This window comes from Humulus lupulus, chromosome 5 (assembly GCF_963169125.1).
Source record: "Humulus lupulus chromosome 5, drHumLupu1.1, whole genome shotgun sequence".
Lineage (NCBI taxonomy): Eukaryota > Viridiplantae > Streptophyta > Magnoliopsida > Rosales > Cannabaceae > Humulus > Humulus lupulus.
In genome coordinates, this window is record NC_084797.1 from 103,530,928 (window position 1) to 103,556,762 (window position 25,835).

At 43.1% G+C, this 25,835-nt stretch overlaps 1 non-coding gene across 1 annotated transcript; it reads left to right on the top strand.

Moving 5' to 3' along the window:
- Positions 1-17,467: 17,467 nt before the first annotated feature.
- Positions 17,468-17,574, top strand: LOC133781062 (small nucleolar RNA R71). The gene has a single exon (XR_009869858.1). It is a non-coding gene; the product is annotated as a small nucleolar RNA R71 (small nucleolar RNA).
- The last annotated feature ends 8,261 nt before the right edge of the window (positions 17,575-25,835 follow it).

The window sequence follows — 25,835 nt, forward strand, 5'->3', positions numbered from 1 at the left end:
GATGCAAGAATCCATCCTGGCCCTTCAGGTCTTCATTGTTGCCCAAGGATTGGTAGCCAACCCTCCAATTGTTCCGCCTCCAGGAACACAACCACCGGCCCCACTAGTTAGGACTGGCACGCCTGAAAACATAAGGTCGATCCCTACTCCGGGACCGCAACCCAAAGACGGCACATCCAACCCATCTCAAGAAAAAGGGAAAGCCAAGATGGGTGACCCTGTGGGAAAAACAAACCCTTGGAGAAAAGCTCATCTTGTCCTGAAAACTAGGGCCAACCCAAGGCAGCTCCCTAGGAAAGAGCAGATGCGTCTCGTCCCAGGACGGGATCATCCAATCGATCCGAAAGGGAAGCGCCCGGAGGGTGTCAGGGCCTGAACTTTCCCTAGACAGACTGGACGGGAGCAACGTCTCCATCCCAGTGCCTCCATGAACAAAGATCACAGAGGATGCCAGTGCGCGGAAGAGCCGGAGGCCATCAATTCGGGGGACGACACGCCCCGGATAGACTTGCGTGATGGTTTGAATGCCCAGAAAGAATGAGCCCGCAAGGAAAAGATCTGCCCTCGAGGGGGAGATCTAAGGAATAACCTCAATGACAGGAGAAACGAGAAGGTCCCCCTGGACGACGAAATGGCCAGATAGTTCATGGAATAGTTGGCCGCATTAAAGAAAGTCACGGACTGTCTTGTCCGAAAACAAGAGGGAGGAGGTTCTGATTCCGAGGAGGAGGAGAAAGAACCATGCGCCAAACACATTTTGGACGTGGTGCTGCCAAAGGGGTTCAAAATGTCGAACCTGCCTGCCTACACTGGGAACACAGACCCCAGGGACCACTAGTCCCGCCACAATCGGTTGATGACCGTAGCCACATAAGTGACAACGGCAAGTGCCTATGATTCTCAATCACTCTGGATGGACCCACAGAGGAGTGCTGGAAGAGACTCAAGCCAGGATCAATCCATTCCTGGTCTAGATTATAATCAGTGTTCCGCAAAAAGTTCGTGGTAGCCATGAGAATGGACATGCGGATCAGTGCCCTCACCAATATTACACAGCTCCCCACGGAGACCCTGAGAGCCCACATTCAGCACTTCACGAAGGAAGCCTCAAAAACCAAGGTGGACGACGGATAGAGCCTGGTGGCTCTCCAGTCTGGGATCCGAGCTGGGTCCCCTCTCTGGGATGACATGCATCGCAGCAAGGCGGCCACCCTCAAAGAATTCATAAGGAGGGCACAAGGCTTTATCAACTGGGAGGATGCCTAGATCCAAGCATTCGGATGGCAGCTGGCCCCCCAACCAAGCGCCCAAACCTTTCTCGGATATGGGATGCAATACCCTGTAAACCATTATCCGACACCTCTGGTGGCGCCGAGATCAATTGGCACTCTCGGAATGACCTTCTCCACCCCGACAGTCTACGGTCCCACTTCCTCGAGATATGCACCAACACAATCCGCTCCATTCTCCGGATACGGTATGGTGCCTATCAGATACAATGTCACTCCTGGAGGAGCCCAGCAGTCCCCAATTGGGGGGGGGGGGATGGAGGCAAGCGTGAACCCCTCCCGGGGAAAGATATTGGGGAAAGGACAAAACCGATCTGAGCCCTCCAAGAAGGGCAAGAGGGCTACGAGCCCCAATACACAGAATACACCAACCTAGTGGACACCAAGGAGAACATATACCTAGCCACGGGAAGTACAGTCAATTACCGGAAACCCACCCCCATGTTCAAAGGGGCAAAGAACTCAAGGGACACCAGTAAAAGGTGTGCCTACCACAAAGATGTGGGTCAAACGACTGAGGAGTGTCGACAGCTGAAGGACAATATCAAAAATCTGATCAAGTTAGGGCATATCCTTCAATGGGTCAGGATGCTAGTGGGAGTTCTGGGATTGCCAGCAGCTCTCAAACAACCCACGATCCCGGGTGCTCATGGATTGTACTAACCTTCCCAAGGAGGGTACACTGCAGGCCCGGGAGCACAGGCCCCTCAGGCGGCCCCAATTGTGCAGGCACTCAGAACCGGAATGCCGTTTCACTCCAGAACTGCACCCCTGCAGATAGATGGTCATGTGGCCACCATATTAGGAGGGCCACATCTGGGGGGACCATCTCGGAATGATCAGAAACAGTATCTCAATGAACTCGACCACGACCACGAGGTATGTGCCTTGGTCTAGACCCTGGATCAATGCCCAAAGCTGATGAGTTTACCCATCACTTTCACAGAAGAAGATGCCCAGAACGCCCACTTCCCACATCATGACCCTTTGGTCATTGATGCCCAAATCGCCAACAAAATGGTGTCCCAAGTATTGGTGGATGATGGAAGTTTCGTCAATGTGTTGTTCAAGCTAGCCTTCATTGCAATTGGCTTGATTGAGGCAGATCTAGCCTCATGCCCAACACAAATCTATGGCTTTAATGGGGATTCGATACTCCCAATGGGGAAAATCCAACTGCCTGTAACGTTGGGGAATGAGATTCAGGGCTTGTTCAAGTTTTGTACCTTCATAGTGGTGGACTGCCCCACTGCTTACAATGTCATTTTCGGTCGACCCGCACTGGTCGATTTCGGCGCCATAACTTCCATCCGCCACCTTTGGATGAAATTTCCCTGCGATAATGGAGGTGTGGGAACTGTCTGGGGAGATCAGAAGAGGGCCCAGAAGTGTTATCACATCTCTGTTTGACCAATTTACATGGTCCACAAAGAGCCTCTCAAAGAGGAAAACGCTAATCCAATCCCGCCCCCTCCCCTGGTGCGAAGGATGGTTTTGGTAGAAGATGAATTAGATCTGCGAATATGAGCGGATCGAGCACTAGAACCCATGGAAGAGATTGAGGAGGTGTGCACAATGACCCGACCAAAGTGATCCAGGTCGGAAAGAACCTGAACCCGGAGGTCAAGGCTGCCATCGTCGCTCGAGTGAAAGAAAACTAGGACATCTTGGCCCGATCTCATTCGGATATGACCAGGATTGACCGCAACGTCATATGTCACGCCTTGAACATTGATGATAGTGCAACTCCAGTCCGACAGAAGTAGAGACCTCTAGGGACGGAGAGGGCCAAAGCCCTCAAATTAGAAGTTGAAAAATTATCTTTGATCAACTTCATCCGGGAGGCCTTGTATCCTATTTGGCTGTCCAATCCGATGTTGGTACGAAAGCCAAACAGGACGTTGAGAACTTGCATTGTCCTTAAAAAGGCATAACCCAAAGATTATTTCCCCTTGCCTCAGATCGATCTGATGGTAGATGAAATGTCCGGGTATGAGATTTTGAGTTTTATGGATGCCTACTCCAGCTATAACCAAATTTCGATGCACATAGTGGACTAGGAGCAGACCAGCTTCCAGACAGACAAAGGTGTGTACTGCTACTTTGTCATGCCCTTCGGGCTCAAGAACGCCGGAGCCACTTATCAGAGGCTTGTCAATAGAATGTTCTGGGTCCCAACTGGGAAGGAACATGGGGGTCTACATAGACGACATGCTGGTCAAGTCTAAGACCTCCGAGGGACACACTGATGATCTGGCAGAGGCGTTTACCATCATTCGGAAGTATGGGATGAAGCTGAACCCCAAGAAGTGCACCTTTGGCGTCTATTCGGGAAGTTCTTGGGCTTCATAGTGAGCTCGCGAGGGATATAAGCTAACCCAAACAAGATCAGAGTGCTAATTGAAATGCCCTCACCACGGAAACACAAAGACGTGCAGAGCCTAATGGGAAGAATAGCGGCCCTGAGCCACTTTGTCTCAAAGTCTATGGACAAGTGCATCCCATTTTTTAATATCCTTCATTGAAGCCAAAGGTTTGAATGGTCGACCGAATGTGAAGAGGACTTCCAGAAGCTGAAGGAACATTTGGCCCGGGCAGCAATTTTGGCAAAGCCAGTAGATGGGGAGCCGTTATACCTTTACTTGGCTGTGTTCGAACACACCATCAGCACTGCACTGGTGCAAGAAGAGGGAAAAGTCCAGCTCCCAATTTATTACGTGAGTAAAAGGTTATTGGGAGTGGAGTCCAGATACCCGCTGATTGAGAAATTAACATTTTGCTTACTGATTGTGTCCCAGAAGCTAAGGCCTTACTTTTAGGCCCATGCCATAGAGGTACTAACGAATCATCCCCTACGGCAAGTGTTGTAGAAACCTGAGTCATCGGGAAGACTCCTAAAGTGGGCCATAGAATTAGTCAATTTGACATTGCATATGTCCCAAGGATTTCAATCAAGGGACAGGCCCTGACTAACTTCATCGTGGAGTGTACCGGGATCACTGAAGATGAAGATCCCGTCGACCCCGTCGTGCCTCTATGGAAGGTCTTCATGGATGGAGCCTCAAATGAAAATGGGGTCGGGATCATCTTAATATCCCCTCAAGGACATCAGTTACAAAGCGCCCTACACTTCTAGTTCGAAGCATCGAATATCGAGGTCGGGCACGAGGACATGCTAGCCGGACTACGTTTGGCTCGGGAGGTAGGGGCAGCAAGTCTAGAAGTCTACAACGACTCTCAATTGGTGGTCAGACAAATCTTTGGGGAATACCAAACGAAGGGGGAAAGGATGGCCGCTTATGTGACGCGAACTCGGGAGCTACTCCAATCCTTAAAGAAATATTCCATTCGCAAAATCCCAGGGAATGAAATGTGTTTGTAGACACATTAGCCAAGCTGGCCATAGATGTTGAAGCCGAGCTCTCTGGACTTGTCCCGATCAACCATCTTCCCACACCAAGTATTCAAGCCCCCACAGTCAATGCCATAGACTATTCCACGTTCTTGATGGGTCATCTCATCCACTACCTAACCATAGGAGGTTTTCCTGCAAACAGGGTGGCCACCAGGAAGCTTCAGTACCAGGCTTCCAGATACGTCATGATGGATGGAGAACTCTATCGCTGAGGGTTGTCCATGCCATACCTCCGGTGCGTGTCTGGGACATAAATGAGTGCAATCATGCACAAAGTACATGAAGGTTTCTGTGGAGATCACACAGCCAGACTCAGTCTGTCCAAGAAAATCCTAAGGCAGGGCTATTTCTGGCCAACAATGAAGAAGGATTGTGTTGATTATGTCCGCAAGTGCGAACAGTGCCAAAGGCACGCAAAGATCTCGCGAGCCCCTCCGACGGACATAACCTTGATGACTAGTCCCTGGCTCTTTGCAGTGTGGGGAATCGACTTGGTAGGATCGCTCGTGACCGGGAAAGGTGGCGTAAAGTATGCCATCGTGGCCATTGACTATTACACCAAGTAGGTTGAGGCGGAGCCAATGAGCACCATCACCTCCAAAAATGCCCTGGACTTCGTCATCCCAACATTGTGTGCCGATATGGCCTCCCTCACAAAATTGTGTCCGACAATAGGAAGCAATTTGACATCGTCCACTTCACTGATTTCTGTGAAAGACATGGCATCGTTAAAAGCTTCTCCACAGTCACCAGGCCTCAAGAAAACGAGCAAACAGAGGATGTGAATAAGATTTTGAAGGGGACATTAAAGAACTTCAAGCCTGTAAGAGCAAGTGGCCGGAAGAATCGCCCCGTGTCTTATGGGCATACCGAACCACATAAAGAACGTCTACCGAACACACTCCCTACTCAATGGTGTATGGATGTGAAGCTGTCATCCCAGTGGAAACGGTCGTCCCGTCTCATAAATGAGACACATATGATCCCGCCCAGAACCACACCTTACTCCAGGAATCTTTGGACCTCATTGAAGAGATCCGGGAATAATCCCAGGTTCAGCTGAAGATGTATTAGGGAAAGATCTCTAGGCACTTTAACTCTAAAGTTAAAAGCTGAAAGTTTGAAACCGGTGATCTAGTCCTGAGAAGAGTTTTCCCTGTAACCCAAGATCCGGGAGTGGGGGTCCTAGGACCAAACTGGGAAGGACCCTATGAAATCCAAAATGAAGTATGTCTGGGAATGTATCGCTTAAGGTGACTAGACGAAACAAAGGTCCCAAGGGCCTAGAACGTAGAACACCTCTGTCAGTACTATCAGTAGTCGGGAAGGCATGGTTCTGTTCTAAATTTTTTGCAAACAATGTACGCCCCAGGGTGATTTCTTACTTAATAAAAATGATGTGTACAAAACATCATAAAGAATATTGTAAAGAAATAAAGTTCGCGTCCGTCTTCATCCTTTTTCACAGACAAGTGACCTAAGACTACAGTCTTCGCTCACTTTGGGGGGTATGACCATCTATGTGAACAAGTCTAGGAATAAAAACAAAACAGGATGCAAAACATAAAGTTTAGTTCTGATCCGGACCGTATAGACTGGGGGTACAAAACCTAACTCCCAACCAAATAGGACGTAAGGCTTAGGCTTAGTCCCAACCCAGACGTGCATGGTCTAGGGGCTACAAAACCCAATAGGATGCAAGCCTCATGCCTAGTCCTAACCCAGACGTACATGGTCTGGGAGTACAAAAACCCAATAGGATGTAAGGCTAAGGCCTAGTCCCAACCCGGACGTGCATGGTCCGGGGGGTACAAAACCCAATAGGACGCAAGGCCCAGGCCTAGTCCTAACCCGGACGAACATGGTTCGGAGGTATAATACCCAGTAGGACATATGGCCCAGGCCCAATCCTAACTCGGACATACATGGTCCGGGATATGAAATACCTAAAAATCGGTTGACCTAATGTGGTCTCAATTAGCCAAATACATGTCCACATTTCCTTTGTAATAATCCAGAACCATTGGAACGTGAGTCTTAGGTCTAAGTTGTTTAAAATTAGTCTTATAAAAGGCCCAAGCCATTGGAACCCAACCCAGAGGTTCAAAATAAGCTAATCAACTAATCTCTAATGGCCCAGGCCGTTAGAACCTGAACACCAGTGTCGGAACAAATAAATTTGATGACAATAATTAACTCCCTAGCGGTCCTGGTCATTGGAACATGAACATCAGGATTAAAGTGAGTTAATTAGTTAAGTCATATATATAGGAAATCTCTAACGGTCCAAGTCGTTGGAGCCCGAACTATAAAATCGGGGTAAAAAAACTAAGTTATAGTGACAAATCCAAAATGGTCCAGGCTGTTAAGACCCAAACACGGGTCCCTGGACAGGCTAAACACCTTTTGTAACTTTTCTCCAGTGGTCTTGGCCGTTGGAACTAGGACCAAACATTCGACTCATGTTCATGCAAAGTGGTAAAACACTTAGTGAATTTTGGAGGAAATACAAACAAATGAAAAAGGGAAAACTGTGTGCAAGAAATAAAATCAATATATAAAAAAGCAAGCAAGAAAAATTGTCTCGGACGCATCCGCGTCCATAAAGATAATACAAATATAAACAAAAAGAAGCCCTAGTTACAACTCAAAGGCCCAGACCTAGGCTTTGACCTGCTTTAGGGCCTCCAGAACGACTTCATCTTGGGCGTCCCTGGCCATGAGCTCCGTATCGACCTTCTCCTTGGCCTCGAATTCAGCTTTCTTCACAGCAGGATCGGGGTAAATAAGGAGGTTCATGTTTTTGTCTTGGAGCGAGGCCATGTAGATGGCCTTATCAAAGGTGGCCTCCAGCAAATCGTCTGCCTGCTCCTTTTCTTGGCAAACCTTCTCATTTTGATTCACCTCCAGCTGAAGAAAGTTGTTCAGGGCTTAGATTCGGGAGTCAAGAGTTGCAACCTTCTCCCGATCCTGGCGAGATCGGGCCTCAGCTGCCCCCAGGAGGGCCTTGGTCGATGCCTTCGAGCCTCAAACATGAAGAAGCTCCACCAACTTTTTGTAGTCAACTTCCTTCCTGGATAGAGTTTCTTCAAATTGGAACCGAACCCGGGTAGCCTTCTCGCGGTCAGCCTGAACCCGAGCAACCTTCTTGGCCAGGGCCTCCCTAGCAGCTTCCCACTGGTTCATGGCCCCCTCTAGCTCCATTCGAGCCACTTCCAGCCTCATCGCCATCTACACCACCAAATCAGTGTTCCCCGTGGGCCAGTAGTGCGTCTTGGAACAAACCAAAGTTAGAAAATGTAAGAGTAAAAAATGTGGAAAAGTAAAAGATCATGCAGACATGTAACATACAGCAGTGGCTTGGTGACGGATGGCCTGGGAAATGAACAAGGCATCTTGATTGGCCAAAGTGGCATACGCTTCAATTGCAGGTTGGACATGGTCGTTCCAACTTGGGCCAACAGATTCGTGGCCAGCGGAGCCGTATCCTGTCCTAGCTTGGGAAGAAACCCAGTCTCAGCAACGAGCCAGTCCACGATTGGTTGTGAAGCAATAAAAGCGGTCAGGCACTTGGCGATCTCCACCTTTTGTCGGACAGTTAAGGCACAGTAGACCTCCTCTCATTTGTCCCGACCATCTTCCTAGGCCCGGGACACTAACCTCGTCCTCTCCTCTCCTCTCCTCTTGGAGGACCATGTCCCCCTCCTCGAGGAGGGCCGAATTGATGGGGAGCAAGAGAGCCTCCATGATCTCCCGAGTGATGATATGGATTTCCTCAGAAGAATGCTCCTCGGCTGGGGCGAGATCTTTGGTCCTTGTCCTCTTGGCCCGACTCTTTTCTCTAGCACCCGATCTGCCAAGGGCTCCAGCTCCAAGTCAATGACTAGGAGATGTGCGAGCAGAGACAGAACGACTTCAATGCACGTCGTCAAGAGAACAGTCGTGGCTGGAATTTTCTCAACTACCTCTGGGTCTGGCCTCAGATGCCCAAGGACCAACTCCAGCACCTTACTCTTGGGTAGGCCTTTGGGGGCCTTCTTCGCCGAGGCTCTAGCCATGGTCGCTCGGGCCTCCATCATTTCTTTCATTTTGATCACGGGGTTAGACATGTCTAAATCTTCTGAAATGGACAAATGGAAAACAGTCAGCAAGATATATGAATGGGGACAAAAACAAAAGATAAAGCAAATATTAGTCTAAGGTCCTCCAGGACAAACCCTTATCTAAACCACGGCCTCGACTCAACTCTCCTAAGGCGAAGGAATGGATGCGGTCCCCCATGTCGTCCAGGTGCAAGAAATTACCGTATTGAAGGAACCCGGACGAGTACATAAGAGTCATCGGGTCTAAGACAATGGGGGGTGGAAGCCCCATTTGTCTGACGGCCCCGTACAAGTAGCCTCAGTATATTTGCATATTCTAACTAAGTCCTTGAAATGAGGAGCATAAGTTAAAAGCAAAGGCTAATTACCTTGCCCCAATATACTGGCCCCAGGAGCCCCTGTGTTTGGTTGGGCCTCATTGAAAAGGGCATCCACCTCCATAGATGCGGCCCTCTCCGTCTGGCGGGCCTGCTCCATTTTTCTTCTTCGCCACGTCTGCCCGGGCCGCGACCTCAACGACCTCGATGTGGATGAGGGCCAGCTCCTCCCTCAAGGCGGGGTCCCTCTCACATTGCAACCCTCGGAGGCTAGAGGCCGCAATCGTCTGGTTGGTCGCTAACATCCCGACCACTCACAGATTTGCGATGTTTACATAGTCCCCCACTTCCAGATCCTCCGTGCTCAAAGTGGCATAGAAATTCTTCTAGTCCATGATCGACTTGGAGAGGGCAGTCTTGGCGTGTGGTCCTGTTATCCAGGAATGTGAGTCGAAAGCAGACAACAAAAAGAACGAAATGGATTAAGAGGGAAGCCAACTTACCAATGCGCTGAAAGTGCAGCACTAGCGTGGGATTTTGCTCCAAAAGAAATCCGGAGGTCATGAACCAGTAATGTCTGACATCCGGGGGGTGCTTCCAGGAGTTGTAAGGGGCAGGATAATTGCCACGGGGCTTTAGTCTATAGAAGTCGTCTCGAGTCTTATCCTTGGCGTTGAGCTGCGGCTCCAACTTGTAGAAGTATAGCACCTCCACCGGGGTAGGCTCTGAGATTTCCTTCGCCACACAAAAAATGCGCCATCCCGCGAGAAGCTTGTAGGCCTGGGGCAGGAGTTGGAAAGGCGCGATCCCCAAAAATTTCAAGAATCGTGTGAAATAGTCATGGAGCGAGAGAGTCGCTCCCACACTAGTGTGGCCCATGCTCCAGGCCCTGAACTTGCCCATGTTGGTATGGGCCCTCTCCTCCATCCTGGCCAAACAATTATAGAAGAGCCCGGGAGTCGATTCCACTCCTAGGCGCTTCTCTAAAGAATCCAGCATCTGGTAGTTCTGGAATTCATTTTTCTCCCCGTCCATCTCCCATGTGTTGCCACTAGGAGGTTTGTGTCCTTCCAGGACGATGGGGGCCAACTGGACATATTCCTCCAGGTGGAGACTAATGGCAAGGCTCATGGTCAGTGATTTTGGAACAACAAAGGAAGCAAACAATCAAGAAGTTAACACTAGATCCCAAAAAGATTGGTTAAGGTACGGGGGTTCTCCTAAGAACTGCTTGGAGGAGTCCCTTCCGGACCATATCCAGGATCACTGGAGATCCCCAGAATCTTGATTGGGAACTAGGAAGAAGAAGTTTTTCTCAATTTTCCCAAGTTAGTCTATTATTGCTTGTTTTGGGACGACCTAGACATGAGAAGATCCGGGACGACCTAGACCGCTTGTTCTACAAACCTATTATGCATAGAACCACCCTAAACAGTGGCCCCGACTCTAATAACCCTATAGCCGCAGATGCATAACTACAAAATGACAAATACGGAGAAACAAAAATAAAGGTTCAGGGAACTTAGTGTAAAGTATTGGTTGTGGAGGTTGTAACATTTCTGGTGATAAGGTTTGTAACGACCCGAATATACTAATCGGGCTTAGGGCCTTGATTAGTGCGCTTGGAGGGCAATAAATGATTTGATATGGTAATACGTGGATTTATGTGAATATATGATAATGATGCATGTTTAATTGAGTTAAATGTGCATGTGGGCCCCGTCTGGATATTAGGGGCATAAGTGTGATAAATGTGATAAATGTTATATATATGTGATATGTCTGTGCAGCACGATCCGAGACAGTCCTGGGAGCGGTTAGCCTGAGAGTCACAATGGGGTAGAGATTCCAACTCGGGGCGAGTCGAGGGGTAATTTGGGTACTAGGTGTGTTATGGGATTATTGGGACATGAAAATAAATATTTGGAGATATACTTGAGGATAAAATGTCTAGGCGGGAATATTGGGGAAATTTACCATTTTGCCCTCGGGACGTTTTGGATACCCCAAGCCTTGAGGTAACCACATAGATTTAAGTGAATAAAACAAAAAGGGAGAATTGTTTAGAAACTTAGAGAAACCGACTTGCACTTCTCTTCTCAGCCAAGGATAACTTCTATTTTCTTCTCTCTTTCACTCTCTAAGGCAAATTCAAAGGGAAACTTTGGGAATCAACTTGAAGGTTTAAGGAGTTCAGCTGGGATTTAGGGAGCTTGGAGCATAAGGGGGCTGGTTCTAAGGTTTAATTCAGCAAGAGGTAAACTTTAATTATAGTGGTTATGTTTAGAATTGCAGCTGGTTGTTAGAGTATGCATGTTGGCAAGTTTGAATTGTTCTTGAGTGATCTAGTTGAGTTTTGGGGTAGATTTTAATGGGTTTTGATGTTGATACTGAGCTGGAATGATGGTGTTGATTATCTAGGATTGTTAGCTTGGTTTTGGTGAGGATTGGCTTGAAGAAAACGCAGGAAAAAGGGTGAAAAATCTGGGTTTAGAGGTGAGGGCCGCGGCCCTAGGAGAGGCGCGCCGCGGCCCGTGCGCGCGCGACCATGGGAGGTCGAGAAGATTCATGTGCGCCGCGGCCCGTGTGGGTGTCAGTGGGAAGCTAGCCTCTATTTTGAGGCTAGCCGCTGCGCTTGTGGGAAGGGCCGCGACCCTTAGAGCTAATTTGCATTTTTAAGGGTGTTTAGGTTTGGGAATTCAATGGTTAGGGCTCGGGATGGGTTTTATCACCTAGATGGATAGAATTCAAGGTCCCGGAGGTTAGGGTTATGGCTCGAAGTTATTTATTGGATTAGAACTTGATGGATGGATATTATTAATGTGTTGTGACTAGGGTTTCGGCGAGGCTCAAGTTAGAGGACTGTGCTCGGGGCATCGATGCTCAGAAAGCTCGGAACTCAGGTAAGAAAACCCTTGTTCCCATAGAGCTTGTGTGCAGGGCTGAGTCCATTGTGTTTGATTAGAATTGATATGCAGGGCCGAGCCCAATATGTTAGAACTGCGGGGCGTAGCCCTTAAACTGATTATGCTAGAATTCAGTACTTGCTTGTTATACTATGTATGTATTATGTGAATGATCGGCAAGAGCCGGGAACGGTGTAGGCCGAGAACTGCAAAGGGCCGGGAACGGCGTTGGGCACGTTGAGTGCAAGGCCGAGAACGGCAAGGGGCCGGGAGCAGCGTTGAGCACGTGGAGTGCGAGTTGCCAGGGCGAGTCCCTAAAAGGATACCTAGGATATCCTCACGACGTGGTCCGCAAACCCAGGGCTTGGTAAACGCTTGGGACGGCTAGGCCGTATGTGTTTAGCCCATTGGTGGCCTATTTATATGCTTGTTGTATGTGTTGCATATGTTATCTATTTATGGGTTTTCTTGCTGGGCTTCGGCTCACAGATGCTCTGTGGTGCAGGTAAGGGTAAAGAGAAGATCAACCAACCATGAGTACAGCAGGCGTGAGGCGGCGTGTACATGTTGTTGCGATAATTTTGCTATGCAAGTGCACACAGTCGCGAACTTGTAATAAAATGGTAAAACCAAGTATCGTCCTCAAGGACTGAATTATCAATTACCAGTCAATTAATCTCTTGTTCTATTTGATGAATTAAAATTTCTTGATTTTTGTAAAATATAGCAAAAGAATCGATAGAGTGCAGAAATAATAATCGACAATTAAATAGAATAATAACTAATAGTAAAAACTCGTAATTCAATCACTGAGAAACAATTAGGATATTCAATCTCATCAACTATCCTTTCTATTATTCCCTAACGCAAAGTATGAATTCTTCTTATTTTTACCTAATTCAATTAACAAGTTGAAACAACAGTCTATAATCATACTATGAATTATAAACTCAACCTAGGTGACAATTTCCTATATTTCTATGGTAAATTGAACCACAAAGGTAGCATTAAATTCCACAACTTAATAACAGCTACACAATTAATTCAGATACTTTCGTTCTAAATTAGAATTATGTCCAATATAACCACAGCATAATTAAATCTCACTTCTCAGATTTTGACTTAAAAACATATATATATATATATATGACTAAAGATGGCCAATCAATAATCAATCTATAAGAACAGGTTATAAGGAATTGAAGAAGATTGAAGAAGAAGAAATTAAAATTGCATTAGGTCATAATAGAAATTCAAGTGATTCAATTGAACATCCTAAACAGAAAATTAGTTCATAGTCATAGTGCTAATCACAACAGAATTTAAAGATAACATCAAAAAGAAAAACATGTAAAAATACTCTAAGCTTGAGCCTTCAACACCAGAACTCCTCCCTTCGTCCGTACGTCCTTCTCTCTTCTTTTTCGTCCTTTAAAACCTAGGATTTTTAGATTTTAGAGAGGCGGGCCGCGGCTCTACATACACTATGCCGCGGCCCGTGTCAAAATTTCTGGCCAGACTATCCTTTCAATGCCGCGGCTCTCTGAAACCATGCCGCGGCCCGCATCATTGTCTTCTGGGCAGAATGCCCATCCATGCCGCGGCTCTACCTAGCCATGCCGCGGCCCGAAGATGTCCTCAAAAACCATGCTTCTGTTTCTCCCCCTAGCCGCAACCCTACTTTGATCAAGCCGTGGCTCTTAAGGAATTCTTCAATTCTTCAAGTTTTCATCCCAAAATTTCACCAACACTTCCAAATTGTGTTGAGAACCATTCTTGATCAAAATATGATGAAAAACTCGATTGTTTCTTCCCTTTCTTTGGCATTTCCTTCCACATGCTCAATTCTTCCTGATATTCACAAAAACAACCAAACAAAGCGTAAACCCGCGCTAAAACAAGGAAAAACAAAATAAAAGACTACTAAAAACATCACCAAAACATCATGAAAACTAGACTCATCAAACTCCCCCAAACTTAACCTTTACTCGCCCTCGAGTAAAGACCAAGTTACACTAACAAAAAGAAACAAACACAAAAACGAACAAGCTAAACCATCATTACCATCTACACTGCTTTGCCAACACTCATGAAACCTCAATTGCAATATTTATAACCAGAATTTCAGCTCAATTGCCTTAAAGTCCAACTTATACAGTTCAATTAGGGAAATCAATAATATATCATGAAAATGACTACAACACTTGCATTCTATCATATATGCTCAACTCATTCCATACAATTCCACAAACCAAATCTACAATATGCTTGCATTACTCGACCTTCTCCACTAATGTCAACAACACATGTTTTGAAATCAACAGGACTTTCACAGGTTATAGTGTTAGGCTTAGGTAAGGGTAGATGAAATTCTCATTTAAGCTCAATCGTTACCATAAGCATAAAACCTTAAAACCAACCAAATTTTTCTTTACCACACCAAAAATCACCCTTTTATACAATTAGAGAGAGAGATGACAACACTTTTCATTATTTTCTTCTTTTCTTTTTCTAGACTTATCACTTTTTTTTTTTTTTTTTTCAAATCACACTCCCCCAAACTTATTATTTTCTATATATATATATGATCAAGGAGTGTGACAAAGTGATATTATTCTTTTTTTTTTTTCAAAGACTTCTCTCTCTCTTCTTTTTGTACAATCATATTGTATTCCAATCATAACAACCTCTTACTATTTTTCCTTCTTCTTTCCCACAGATTATATGCTTATGATAACAAAAGGAAAGGAAAACAAAAATAAAGAAGTTAAGAAATTTAGGCTCAAATAGTATGATCAAGAACAAAAACCAAATTCAAGGCTCAAAAGGGTAACTAAGGATAATTAACTCAAGGTCGGCTTGAAAGGCACAATCGATCCAAAAAAAAATTGCCTAAATCACTTTTCTAAACACATGTCATCAAGAATTTCGCCTCAAAAGCCAAATAATGCAAGTTCTATTAGATTCAAATTGTCATTCCACCAACCCTAGTCAAACACATATAATACAATCCAAAATGTTATCTTTTCAAAACATATTAAAAATTTCCCACAGAACTTTTTAAATTCAACTCTAAAACAATTGAACCAAGCACACAGTTGAATTCAATTTCCTTTTCACGAGCAAAGACAAAGCAAGTACAGACAAGAATGATGGTTTAACTTTTACACTACAGAAAACTAAACTAAACTAAACAACGCAGAAAACAAAAATAAAACAAAATAAGCTCCCCCCCAAACTTAAGACGCACATTGTCCCCAATGTGATAAAGAAAAAGAACAAGGGAAGAGAACTTACCTGACGCCACATCAGTATGGCGGTGGAGGTGGTGGAGGTGGCCACTGATATGGAGTGTACTGTGGCGGTGGAGTGAAATAATTCTCATCGGCTGAACTCATAGTCCACCTCGTGACCAAAGTATTCAACTCCTCAATATGAGCCCGGCCATATTCATTTTGTTGCACCATAAAGTCATTATAGTGCTGATTTTGCGCCTGCTGCGATTGGATTAAATATTGATTTTGTTGAATAATGTAATCCAATCGAGCATGCGTACTCTGCGTGTGCTCGTCAATCGGTCCTCCAATTGCCAAATTTTCATGTGGGTTGCTGGGACCCGCTTCTTCTACTTCCTCCTCCTCAGCGTGATCAGGGCCCCCTGTTTCATCAGCCCGACTGCGCTTATTTGGCTGAGTAGAGTCAGGCTGCGTAAGACAGGCTGGAGGGAAGGCCGTAAACAAGGTCTGATTGATGGCCCCCATTGGCCTCCGGACTAGATCGCTGGAAAAGGTTGGTACCTCATAAGTGCTACATAAAGTCGAAAGGAAGGTACCATGGGCGACACCAGCGGTAGTGTTGAATCGACTGATGTTGCGTATGCTATATCGAATAATGCGGCCCACATCGACCTTCTTTTGAGTCATGATAGCGTACACTAACAAACAACGCTCTCGATCAACAGAAGACAGGTGAGACGTCGGAAGTAAACGTGCACACACAAAATAAAACCACGCCTTCGCAATTGGGTTTAGCTGCCACCTGAACAACTCTTTGGGCCTCCCATTATGATAACTGAAACGTGCCCCTTCCATACTTAAGACCTCAGCCACCGCATCATAGTCTGGCTCCTCGAAATGGGCCAACTGCCAGTATTCATCCTCTTGTGCAGAAAAAGAGGGAAGACCCAGTAATTGGTTGAATGCATAGGCTGATGTAGGCACCAATTTGCCTCTGACAAAATTATTCTGCTCTGCATCTTGATAGGAGAAATTGGCAAAAAATTCATATATAATAGAGCAGTTGGCTGAATCCACATGGTTCGAATCACAAAACAAATTCCATCTTCGACGCACTATTTCAGCTTTTATAAGTTCATAACCAGGGTGCTGTACAGCAGGGGCCTCATCAAAGTCAAACCCCCTTTCCCTTACCACCGATCTTTTATAAATCTTTTTAAACAACTCGGCAGCATCCTTACTCACAAAAATATTCGTGTCATACTCAGCCGGGGCAGGTGGTGTTGGTGGTGGTTGAGTGCGTGATGAGGATGCTTTCTTGGAGGAGGTGCCTCTAGGGGGATTTCGCTTAGGACCCATAATATCTTTCAAAAAGAACCAACTAAATCCCCCAAATATGCTCTCAAGAACTTGAGTATACTTTCCTTTTTGGTGTCACTCCCCCCCAAACTTACTAATTACCACAATCAACACCCCAAACACTAATTCCCACAATCAATAGCCTCAAACAATAATGCCCACAATCAATAGCCTTTAACAATAATTCCCACAATCAAAAATTGGCAAAACCCTTAATCTTCTCACAAGAACAACAAAGAACAATCCACAACACCACAATGCAATCTAATCTCTAATCAAAAGTATTAGATTAGAGAAGATACACTTACTTGAATGGCACAAAAATCCTTCTTGTGGTCTCCTTGACTGATGGAAGTCTCAAACAAAATTAGAGAGAAAAGAAGTTTGGAGTGTGAGTAAGATTGTGAGAGTGAATGAATGGGATAATGGCTGATTTAGGGCTTTTTATCCCAATTTTCGGACTAGGGCCGCGGCATTAGGGGAGCTTATTCATACAGATGGGGCACTGATCGACAGAATGAGCACCACCACACATTTCACATCTCACTGCCATCTGAACCGCATTAGCAGACACACTACTCTGTTGCAACTGCTTGGTCAAAGAGGCTACTTGCGCTGTTAAGGCAGTGATTGCATCTAGCTCATGCACCCCAGCTACCTTTCTGACTCCTGATGATCTTTCCTCAGACCACTGATGGTTGTTTGTAGCCATGTCCTCCAGCAGTTCATAAGCACCAGCTGCGCTCTTGCTCATAAAAGTGCCACCCGCTGCAGCATCAATAATGGTTCTGGTTGTCGGACATAAACCATTGTAGAAATTCTGTACTAGCATCCACTGTTCTATGCCATGATGAGGACATCTTCTCAGGAGTTCCTTAAACCGTTCCCAAGCTTCATACAGTGACTCTCCGTCATTCTGGCAAAAGTTATTTATCTCTCCCCTCAATTTAGCAGCCTTTGACGGAGGGAAAAATTTGGATAAAAATTTCTGAGCCAGATCTTGCCAAGTGACAATGGAGTTTGGCTGCAGAGAATTCAGCCAACTTTTAGCTCTGTCCCTTAGAGAAAATGGGAAGAGCCTAAGCTTGATTGCGTCATCACTCACCCCATTATATTTGAAGGTTCCACACAATTCCAGGAAGTTGGACAAATGGGTGTGAGGATCTTCAGAGGGCAACCCATTGAATTGCACAGAGGACTGCACCATTTGTAAAATAGCAGGCTTGATTTCGAAGTTGTTGGCCTCTACAGCTGGTGGGCGTATACTATTTTGTACTCCCGTCAGAGTGGGTAGCACATAATCTCTCAGACTCCTCTCAGCGTTGGTCTGAGCCTGAACCCCTTGGACAACTCCTGGATTTAGACCATTCCTGCCATCTCCATCATTCTGTGCCATCTTCACAGAATTCTGGGTCTCTCTCTTAGTCTTTCTGATTTGATTGCAAGACTTTTCGATCTCGGGATTCAGAGGAACAAGTGTGGCTTTTCCTTTTCTGCCACGCATATACCAAAATTCACCTGAGATAGAAAAATTTAGCAACTAAACAGATTAGAAGCAAATAAATTAAAATCAAATTAGAATAAAAATTAATTAAACTGATATTGATAATTTTCAGTCCCCGGCAACGGCGCCAAAAACTTGTTGCGATAATTTTGCTATGCAAGTGCACACAGTCGCGAACTTGTAATAAAATGGTAAAACCAAGTATCGTCCTCAAGGACTGAATTATCAATTACCAGTCAATTAATCTCTTGTTCTATTTGATGAATTAAAATTTCTTGATTTTTGTAAAATATAGCAAAAGAATCGATAGAGTGCAGAAATAATAATCGACAATTAAATAGAATAATAACTAATAGTAAAAACTCGTAATTCAATCACTGAGAAACAATTAGGATATTCAATCTCATCAACTATCCTTTCTATTATTCCCTAACGCAAAGTATGAATTCTTCTTATTTTTACCTAATTCAATTAAAAAGTTGAAACAACAGTCTATAATCATACTATGAATTATAAACTCAACCTAGGTGACAATTTCCTATATTTCTATGGTAAATTGAACCACAAAGGTAGCATTAAATTCCACAACTTAATAACAGCTACACAATTAATTCAGATACTTTCGTTCTAAATTAGAATTATGTCCAATATAACCACAGCATAATTAAATCTCACTTCTCAGATTTTGACTTAAAAACATATATATATATATATATATATATATGACTAAAGATGGCCAATCAATAATCAATCTATAAGAACAGGTTATAAGGAATTGAAGAAGATTGAAGAAGAAGAAATTAAAATTGCATTAGGTCATAATAGAAATTCAAGTGATTCAATTGAACATCCTAAACAGAAAATTAGTTCATAGTCATAGTGCTAATCACAACAGAATTTAAAGATAACATCAAAAAGAAAAACATGTAAAAATACTCTAAGCTTGAGCCTTCAACACCAGAACTCCTCCCTTCGTCCGTACGTCCTTCTCTCTTCTTTTTCGTCCTTTAAAACCTAGGATTTTTAGATTTTAGAGAGGCGGGCCGCGGCTCTACATACACTATGCCGCGGCCCGTGTCAAAATTTCTGGCCAGACTATCCTTTCAATGCCGCGGCTCTCTGAAACCATGCCGCGGCCCGCATCATTGTCTTCTGGGCAGAATGCCCATCCATGCCGCGGTTCTACCTAGCCATGCCGCGGCCCGAAGATGTCCTCAAAAACCATGCTTCTGTTTCTCCCCCTAGCCGCGGCCCTACTTTGATCAAGCCGTGGCTCTTAAGGAATTCTTCAATTCTTCAAGTTTTCATCCCAAAATTTCACCAACACTTCCAAATTGTGTTGAGAACCATTCTTGATCAAAATATGATGAAAAACTCGATTGTTTCTTCCCCTTCTTTGGCATTTCCTTCCACATGCTCAATTCTTCCTGATATTCACAAAAACAACCAAACAAAGTGTAAACCCGCGCTAAAACAAGGAAAAACAAAATAAAAGACTACTAAAAACATCACCAAAACATCATGAAAACTAGACTCATCACATGTTTGGCCAGCCTGGCTGCCACAGCCAGAGGATTTTGGGAGATGCTTGTAAATGAACTTAGATTTTGTCGTTTAGCCAACTTGGTTCTATTTTTATGTTGTAAATATTTCTAAACTGTATGGATTATCCATTAGACATCCCCGCGCCAGGGAAGCTAGGACCGTGACTTGGTCACGGTCCATCTTCCCGAACCCATTATAAGGTGTCGTCCGAGGTGCGAATAAGGATGGTGTACCAAATCTAAGAATGGATTAGGACGATAGCAGATGAACCCGAGCTCTGGTAAATGAACCAGGGTCCTGGTAAATGGACCGAGACATTGGTAAATGAACTCGGATTAAGCGTCCGAGTTGGGTATGATAGACTGTCCCTGAAACTGACATTACCTCGAGAAACACGGTGTTTTGTCTCCTCAATTAACCTGCAGAAGAGGTTACATACGGAATGTCCACCGTTATTCAGAACAATACTACCACTACTTTGACGGATCTTGTCCCTAAGATCTTCTTAGAAGCCCACGCGGACCAGACTGAAGCTGTGTACTGTTGTCAGTCGTACAACATGGGCATGCTCGAGCCAGCCCAATGAGCCCTGATTAGTGTATTTTATTTAATAGAACCCTTTGTATTATGCGTCCATTAGTGATAAAATCCTAATTATATCCGCATTCGGCCTGGATTATTCCGACCCAAGTCCAATGCATCCAACTGCCTATAAATAGGGCTAGTTGTGCACTGTGGTGAGGATCCGAGTTTTCTTTTGTAAGAACATACTCTGCTCAAACTTATAGAAAAACTCCATTGTTAAAGCTCTCTAAGCTCTAATACAATAGACTCGTGGACTAAGGCTCTTTAACGCCCCAACCACGTAAAAACCTTTCTCTTTAAATCCTTTCTTTTTGCTTTCTTATCTTTCATAATTCTAGTTTGCAAAATACTCGGTAAACACTAGAACATAACTTGCTTCCCCCAAATATTTGATATGGAATTGAGTGTTCAGCCAATTCTTCATATCTGATAATTTCTTAACGTTTTTTTCCAATGAGTAAGATATCATCTACATAAAGAACCAAGAATACCACTATTTGATTTGTCTTTAGTTGGTAAACACAAGGCTCATCAATATTTTGTTCAAAGTCATAGGTTTTGATTATTTCATCAATCCTAAGATTCCAGGAACGAGAAGCTTGCCTAAGTCCATATATGGACCTATTCAACCTGCAACCTTTTCCTTCTTGTCCAGCTACTTTTAGTCCTTCTGGCTGATCCATATAAATGACTTTGCCAAGCTTCCCATTAAGAAAAAATGTCTTGACGTCCATTTGCCAGATCTCATAGTCGAGAGCGGCTGCTATGCATAGGAGGATGATGGACTTGAGCATGGCCACCAGACTAAAAGTTTCCTCACAGTCCATGCCTTCTCTTTGAGTATAACCCTTTGCCATTAATCGAGCTTGATAAGTTTCGATCTTTCCATCAACACCTCGTTTCTTCTTGTAGATCCACTTGCACCCAATGGCTCTAAAGTCACTAGGTGCTTCCATAAGATCCCAAACGGAATTTGAGTACATGGACTCCATTTCTTGTTTCATGGCATCGAGCCATAGTTCCTTTTCAGGGTTAGCCCTTGCCTGTTTGAAAGACAAAGGATCGTCGTCACTAGTGTCACCAATAACCATATTGGTTTCACCATCCAAACCATAGCAAACTGGGTTCCTAGAAACCACCCCACTTCGACGAGGCTCCGTGACTATTTGCTCAAGAACAGTGGTACTTTCTTCATTTAAATCGACTTGTGTCAGTTGGACATCAAGAGTGGGAATTTCATCATCAACTTGCGTTGATGACGATGGAACATTGGTTGGAGTCAATTCTTCAACTATCTCCTCTAAAAATACTTTGCTGAGCGGTTTGAAGTTTTGGACATAGTCATTTTCCAGAAAAGAAGCATTTGTAGAAGTAAACACTTTTTTTTCTTTTCTGAATGACTATAGAAAAGTCCACCCCGAGTGCCTTTAGGATAGCCAACAAACATGGAAACTTCGGTTCGTAGTTCTAGCTTTCCTTAATTTTTCCTCAGGACGTGGGCGGGACACCCCTAGATTCTAAAATGACGTAAGCTAGGTTCACGACCATTCCAAAGCGTTCTAAAGGTGTTTTGGGGATTGATTTGGAGGGTATGATATTTAGAATGTCATTCGTAGTTTCAATTGCATGTCCCCAATATGAAGTTGGCAAAGTTGAGTAACTAAGCATGCATCTAACCATTTCCAATAAAGTTCTATTCTGACGTTCTGCTACACCATTTTGTTGCGGAGTACCCGGGGTAGTAAGTTATGATAAAATCCCAAGTTCAGTTAAATGATCTTGGAACTGCATATCCAAATATTCTCCACCCTATGAGATCACAAGATCTTTGACATTTTACCTGATTGGTTTTGAGCCATAGCTAGGAATTCCTGAAACATTGAAAATGTTTCTGATTTCCTATGCATTAGGTAAAGACATGAGTATCTAGAGTAATCGTCAATGAAAGTGATGAAATACTCAAAAGCACCCCTAGCTTGTACATTCAAAGGTCCACAAACATTTGAATGAACAAGCCCAAGTGGTTCTTTGGCCCTATCATCCTTTGCAGAGAATGGACACTTGGTCAGTTTGCCTTCTAGACAAGATTCACAAACAGGTAATTCACCTAAGGTTAGTTCCCTCACAGGCCCGTCCTTTGTAAGTCTTTGAATTCTATCATAGCCAATGTGACCTAGTCTCAAATGCCATAAGCACGTCATGTTATCGCTATCGGTCTTTTGATGTTTATTGGTCCTAGGTTTAGCTACTTTGAATAAATCATTATTAAGAGCGAGGGGTTCGTTAGGTCGCAGAATATAAAGCCCATTTTCCAAACATGCAATACACAATTGTGATACAATGAAAGGAATAGATATATTAGAACTTGTGAATGTCATAAGAAATTGTTCTAATTGCAACATGGAAACTGAAATTAACTTTCTACTAAAATATGGAATAAAAAATACATCTTTGAAGATTAAATATTTATTTCCGAACTTTAGGTGAGCTCTTCCTCTAGCTTGGATCGTAACGAATGCTCTGTTCCCAACTCTAAGCATTAAGCCGCCTTCATTCACTTCCTCCCACGATTCAAGAAGTTGTAAAGAGTTGCAAACATGGTTGGTAGATCTAGAATCAATAATCCAAATGGATTTATCATTCTCTAAAATACATGTTTCTAAGATAAATGAACTATAATGATTACCTTTGGTTTTCGCTGCTAGAAACTTGGGGCAATCTTGTTTCCAATGCCCCTTCTCTTTCCAGTGAAAGCATTTACCTTTACCTTTCTTGTTTTTCTTTTTTCTTCCCCTTAGGTGCCTGTGCACTTGGTTGTACACTCGTCTGTGCAGCCTTTGTAGGCCTAGGGTTGGTGTTTTTTCCACCTTTCCTCTTGTTTCTAGTTTTCGAGGATGAAGCTTGGTTAGCTTTAGCCTTAGCTGGATCAACAGTAGCAACAGTAGTCTTCTTTTCTCCTCCCTTACTTGGTCCACCCATGATAGACTTGAAAGTATGAAGCTCGTTCATGAGCTGCGTTAGACCATAGTTGAGTTTATTCATCACATAATTGGTGGTGAACGACAAGAAAGCTAGAGAGAGACTGTTGAGGATTAAGTCGACTTGAGTCTCCTCATCTATAATTGCTCCATGCAGTTCAACTTCCTGAAAGTAGTTGGTCATCTTGATCAGGTGATCACGAACGTGCTGAGACGATGCCATCCGAGCATTGGCATATTTCTTGGTGGCCTCAAAACGAGTCTACACAGACTTTGCACCGAACATGTCTTGGAGCTGATCCATGATTTCGTAGGTCGTCTCGATATTCTCCATCTTTTTGTCTTGAGAGTGTCGACCATACTAGCCAACATGTAGTACCGTGCCTTGTTATTGGCTGTCTGCCAACGCTCATATTTGTCTCTTACAGACTTGGTAGCTCCTTCTGCTAGAACTTCTGGGGATTCCTCAGTCATGACGAACTTGGAGTTATCACCAATCAACACTATGTTGATATTCTGCTTCCACTTAAGGAAGTTTTCTCCAGTGAGTTTCTCCATAGAAAGTTGAGAAAGGATGGAAGTAGATACAACCATATTTAAAACTACCAATTATCAATAAAATAGAAATCAATCACTTTTGCTCAATAAGACTTCTAATCACTCTAATTTCAAGAAATAGCACAACATATACCACAAAATATGTAAGATATGGAAACAAATACCAAAATAATCATATCTTTATTTCTTTAGGTTTTTAACTATTCTATGATATCATTGTCCCAGTTGGCGAGAGTAAAAAAAATATCATTAGTTAAATAGAGTTGTAAACTCATTTAATAATGGATACCATTATTAGCAACCTACTATTCGATCAAAATAAGAAAACAAAATCTCTTATTATATGAGCTAGACCCATTGTTTTAATAATCATAGATTTAGTCCTAGTAGTCACCGTAGGGGTGAGTCTAGTAGAATTTGATCTATAATTATCTATCTTTCGAGATCTAACCTTGTCAAAATAACTAATGAACACTTTCTGTAGGGGGACGAATCAAAGCGTCTCGAGGCCCCATTAAGCTATGGACATTGTTAAACTAACGGTGGAGATTGAATATAATTCTTAAAATAAGCTCATTATTTAATTAAAAATAATATTTTCATTATTAATTTTCCAAAAATTAATGACTATGGTTCTCCAAAATATTGTAAAAATTAAATTTTTTAAAACCAATTCCTATAATTTTCTATTAATTCTAAAGTGTCACATTGAAACAAATTCAATTAAATTAGAAATAATTTGTTGCTAATCAATATTTAGGTTTAGCTATTATAATGAACCAACTCAGGTAAATGAGCCTTAACAATTGGACTTGTATGGAGGAAGGCTGGGTCCAGTATGCCGCTCTCACTACTAAGACCCCCATACTTCCATACAAGATTCAAAAGACAGGAATTTAAACCTTCGTTTTATTAATTGTTATTAATTGACTAGGTCCAATCTAATAATGCAAAGCAAATAGGCATTCACAAGTAGAGCCACTCACAATAGACGAATTTAAATTTACATGTTCAATTGGGCCCAAATAAAACCTAACATTTTATGAAAGTTTTATTTGAGCTTTTCCACATTTTTCAAACACAAAAATTGGCCCATCATTATACTTATATTTAAAGGCCAAATGCAAAAAATAACATAATAATGATGCTTGATATGTTACTAATTGGATGAGCCTAACATGTTACTATATGAGCATGTATCATTAAATTGTGAAAATATACCACAATAATATACTATTTTGCAAAAATACCATAATTAATTAACATAGAATTCATCTGACAAAATTCAATATACTTAATTAAACATGTTGCAAAATATTAGATTAACTAAAATAGAATTTATCAAACAAAATTAATTTTTAAATAATTAATTTAACCTAGGTTGTTAAGTTGTTGGGAATGACAATATATTTTATTTTTAAATATTCTAACCAATTATAAAATATATGCATAATCAATAATATCATAATATAACTCATGCAATTCACATAATCACATCAATATTCAATTAAATCACATATTAACACATAATAACCCAATAATGCCCTCCTGGCACCCTAATAAAGGCACTAAGCCTTATTAGGAACTTTGGGATGTTACAGTCACAGTACAGGGTAGTGGCTTATCCATGCCTGGAACAACTTCCAGGTCAGAATATAACTTTTTGAGCTACACAGCCTCCTTAGCTGCTTCACAAGCTGCTATGTATTTGGATTCTATGGTAGAGTCTGCAATACTGGTTTGTTTATTACTATGCCAGACTGCACTCCTCCACCAAGTGTGAACACTGATCCAGAAGTCAATTTCTGACTATCTCTGTCTGATTAGAAATCAGAATCAGTGTTACCAGTGGGGTTTAGGTCACCACCTAAATATACAAGAATATATTCTCTAGTTTTCATATGATACTTAAGAATACTCTTTACTGAAACCCAATGATGCAATCCAGGATTGGATTGATAAAAACTAACTATCCCTACTACATAACACATGTCAAGTCTTATCCACAACATGGTGTACATTAGACTACCTATTGCAGAG